Source organism: Priapulus caudatus, unplaced genomic scaffold (assembly GCF_000485595.1).
Source record: "Priapulus caudatus unplaced genomic scaffold, Priapulus_caudatus-5.0.1 Scaffold343, whole genome shotgun sequence".
NCBI lineage: Eukaryota > Metazoa > Priapulida > Priapulimorpha > Priapulimorphida > Priapulidae > Priapulus > Priapulus caudatus.
In genome coordinates this window covers 28337-33336 of record NW_014577404.1, presented here as the reverse complement: position 1 = coordinate 33336, position 5000 = coordinate 28337, and positions in this window count along the sequence as shown.

Sequence of the window (5000 nt, the reverse complement as noted above, 5' to 3'; positions counted from 1 at the left end):
CTATGTAGCTGCATTTCTCTTTTTTACATTGAAGTGCACTTCCCCTTTTTCGAATTCGATATATTTCCATTCACTGTAGCCTTTAGGGTCGAAACGTTCGTATGCACGGGCAAGTATAACGACAAAAGAGGACACAAATCGCTTGACGACGAGCCACGTTTACTTGAATACCTGCTTCAGAAACTTCAAACTGCCGCCGGAGTGAATCGGGGCGTACGACGGCAGTCGGCAGCTTGATCCCGCGGCAGCGGCGGCGGTGGCAGCAAGCGGGTAGGTAGAATATACATGTTCGAGAACGATCTCCCGTTTGCGCGCCGCGTTCCCAGCGGCTCTAGCCAGTGTGACGTATAGCGTCAAAGACGTGCTGTTATAATATGTGCGGAGAATCGCGGTAAAAGTTGTCAGGCGCGCTCGCCGCTCATCTCCCCATAGCCGCACGTTAATAGATGCTTGTAAATGACCGGGGACTCAGTCCGGTCGATTAGCCACGCTCGTCGGCGCCATTTCTACGCGTGATTCATTTCGATGTTCAATCAGTTTACGTTATTATGTCGAGTGCGAGCATCGACTAAGCGCAACAATAACTGAATCAGCGCGCCGCCAGTACGACATGAACTTGGCGTGCGCACGCTTGTGGACAATATACACATGATAGCTAGTTATTGCGTGCGCTCGCGCGTCGAGAGTTCATTTGTGTTCTAGGTTGTCTAACGAAACGCGTCGCACGCGATCCATGTTTTCCCTCGTGTGTGTGTGTGTGTGTGTGTGTGTGTGTGTGTGTGTGTGTGTGTGTGTGTGTGTGTGTGTGTGTGTTGTGTGTGTGTGTGTATGTGTGTGTGTGCGCGCGCGGGCGCGTATATTTGTGCGTGCGTCCGTCCATCCGTGCGCGCGCGTGCATGCGTGTGTGCTTGCGTGTACGTGTACATTTGCATGTGTGCGTGCGCGTGTGTGTGTATTCGTAGGTGAATAGGTGCATGTACGTGCGTGTGTCTGCCCATATGCGCATGCGCGTGTGTGCAGGCAGACATGTGTGTGCGCGTGTGCGCGTGCAGGCACGTATGTGTGCCTTCGTGTGTGCGTGCGTTTTTGCGTGCGTGCATGTGCGCATGCATATGAGTGTATGCGCGTGTTAGCTTGCGCGGAATTTACTCTGTCTCATTATTAAGAGCGTCAACGACGCCTGTCAAACTGCAGCAGCAACTCACGAACCGAGAATGAAATCTTATCACGTATAAACTCACTATTGCAAAATGAAATTTCGCTTTCGAGTAGCAGCTTCGCGACAATTCCCCCCCACCCCCGCGTGCATTCATCATTCATGCCCGCGATTCAATTCGCACAAATTATTCTCGACACCCCATCAGCATAGCATTATGCATGCGTTTGCCACGGACAGATTACGAAGCCCGTGTAGCACTATACTATGCAGTGATGGGCTATATAAGTGTTTACTGCGTCGTACGTCAACGTCCCGGAGTGCGTGCTGTGAGGAGCGATGCGCCTCAGCCATCATAAAGGACGCACGAGGATGATGCGTGACAGAGTATACATATACGAGATCCATGCGTAGGTCAGACGTATTGTCGGCTTTTGCGATGCGCTGCCTACAATAATTCTAATCAATAGACTCGTATGCTGGGAGTTATTACACACTGGCTGATGCTAGCCTTGCATTTTAAGCTCCTAAAAGGCACCTATGGCATAGAAAACACACCCTAGCATAAAAAAAAAACATCTAGAAAAATTCGGGTCAGCAATTCTTAGGAAAGATCTTTTTCTATGGATTTTTGCGGCGCCTCCACTGCGCAGCACGAAATCGCGCGATCGTCAACATGTTTGGAATCTCCGGGGAGCTTTAAATAACCATGTCACGAAACACGGCGGTTTCTCTGTTCAACATCTCCGGGGCGCTTAAATTACTATGTCACAGAACACAGGGGGCTCGCCATGGAAGTAGGTTTCCTAGAAATTGTGTCCTTTCTGCTTTTGTGGGTTTCTCTATTTGGGATCTCCAGGAAGCTTTTAATTACAATGCCGCAAAACAGAAAGCGAAAAGTCTACAAGAAGTACGCATAACATAATTATCTAACGGCTATTTTTCTACCCGTGTACACAAGACCCAGCATGCTAGCCGATAATCAACAACCGCGATCAAACGAACGAAGCCGTTTTCTTCATTTAGTGAAGGTTTTTTATTAATCTCCGATACATGTACGTTAGCTGTTTACGTCTTGCACAAGCGGCGTGCTGCGAGCTGTGTGAGCTGCCGCATGAAAGTGATCGCGTTAATGCAAACTCAATTCATAACGGAGAAGCAATATGACGATGGGACGGGGGTAGTTAGAGAGAGAAGGGCGAGCGCTCCCCCCCCCACCCTGCCGTGCAGTATAACGATGCACACATGCATTTTGTTTTGACAGAAACATGCTAGTCGTTATACCTACTTGAGTGATATACAAAAAAACGCATGTTTAAATGTATGTAATAAATCGGGCAGGTTTTTCAGCGGTTGTGTGTAACACGAGATACAATTTGTTCAGGTATATCACTACATATTACATACACTTCGTATGTCGAATAGTGACATACTTGGTATGCACGAACCAGTCATAGACTAATTACATGAATGCTGAATACGCCTATAATTGCGTATATGTTTTATAATTATATTATATTCGGAATCCGGTCAGAAAATTGGTGCGCGATACTTTCATAACCGCCAATTAACCAGCACCGCGCCCGTTATTTAGTATGGCCAATATTCACATACCAGGTGTATCACTATTCGTCATACCAGGGCATCATTGCCTGATGAATACTGCATGCTATATACCTGAACACAGCGGTCGTGTGCCGTATTCGTCATGGCCGCTTACGGAATATGTTTCGACATTTACTTGCGCAGATTAAGGTCTATGTCCCCCTGACCTCTGTTTGACCTGGCTCGTTTAGCTATTTCTGACTAATATATATATATATATATATATATATAATATAATATATATAGGGTTAGGGTTAGGGTTAGGGTTAGTCAGAAATAGCTAAATGAGCCAGGTCAAACAGAGGTCAGGGGGACATAGACCCTACGAGCTTTACTAGCAGTGTGTATCATCGCGGGAAGGATGTCAAGCGAATCATGGGCTAGTGCCAGCCGGTAGAAACTTATTTTATAACCAGTTTCATTTATCGCTAGATAAATGTTGGCCTTTTGTCGCTCTTCATCTATATCGCACTGTCTGTGTTTCTCGTTGAACTTTATTCGGATTTATGTGTTCGGAAAACAGGGCGATGATTGTGTGAGTGTGTTGTGTGTGTGCGTGCGTCCGCGCGCGCGTGTGGTGTCTGTATATTACATTATATGTAATGCGAGCAGTGTTAGCATCTTGGCGTGGTGCGTGCAGCCGTCCATGCATCTCTCTCGGTCTACTGGTTTGTAGAGTGGCACGTACTGCAAATATTGTAAAGCACGAGAAATGCGAATTGCGTCGTAAACTGTCATGTCGATTTATACCGAATGTGTGTAGGATCCCGTACTTACTGGAGTGGAGCAAATTGAAATTGGAAGATAGGCCAATGAAATCGTTTAGATAGTTAATATTTGACGTCTAACGCTAGAAATTACTCACGAACTTTTTAAGTGAACACGGTCGCAGTCCCAGACCAGTTGCTCGCATGCAGTACATAGAGACACTCGTCGCTGTAGTTTTATTTTCGTGCTATGTTAAGTGCGAGGTAAACTGTTTTGAATTCCACTACAATTATCTATGCACACAGCGTCCAGCGCATGCGTTGACTCCGTTAGTGCGGTCATGGATCCGGGGAAATGTAGACGCAGAAGAATTTAACTCCCTTCCCCGAACTTCTGAAACTTCCCCGAGGAATTCAAACGCATATATGCACTTCGCGACTATCATTCTTGTAGATGATGGCGACTGCCACGCAAAAGATAAAGGTCTGTCGTTGCGTAGTATAAGACGACGCTATAGCCGCTTCTGCTGCTGTTGCTGCGACAATCAATACAGGGCACTCAGAGCTACTAAAGACGGTGATAACCCCGAGGGTATGTATAACGTATGTACGGTATGGAATGGAGGGGGGTGTCGGTACCCAGCTGTTTGTTAATGAATGCGTGCGTGCGCGTTCTCCGAGGAATTAATCCGTGCGCGTTTGTGTGAATATAGATGTTTTTCTTGCAGATCTATGCACCGAGGATAGATCCGCTTAGGTCGTATGCATGCGGAAACTCGCATGTTCGTAATTCTTAGCTCTGTATAGAGCGGCCGATAGATCAGATATCTTCAATGCCACTCTAGGGCGGAGACAGACACGATGGGGGAGGGGGGGAGGGGGGGGGATTAAGTCATGGCTAGAGTTGTGACTAGATTAGGGTTAGGGTTAGGGTTAGGGTTAGGGTTAGGGTTGGGGTTAGGTTCAGGGTCGAGTTTATGGTCATGGTTATTGTTATGATTAGGGATATGGATAGGGTTAGGGTTAGGGTTAGTATTATGGCTAGTGTTAAGATTAAGATTAAGGTTAGAGTTAAAGCTATAGTTATACTTGTGGTTAGTGTAGGACCAGCAGTAAATATAGGGGTAGGGTGTGCGTGCGTGTGTGCGCGTGTGCGTGTGAGTGCACGCGCGTATGTGTAGGGGAATAAAGTAGATGGTCGTATATAACACCACTGCTGTGGCCATAAAGATTTAGAATACATGGGCGCACGCGCGGTGGTCCCGGTGATGAAACGCCTGACACATGTCAGATGTGGGTCGGTCGATGTTTAATTAACGTCAGTTTGCACGTATCAGTCGATTTCCCCGTACAAAGAAATACTGAGTTATATGTATATATATAAATATATGAGAGCGAAAGAGAGAAAGAAAAGTGTGTGTGTGTGTGTGTGTGTGTGTGTGTGTGTGTGTGTGTGTGTGTGTGTGTGTGTGTATGTGTGTGTATGTGTGTGTATGTGTGTGTGTGAGTATAGAGCAGGATTGAAGTGATGA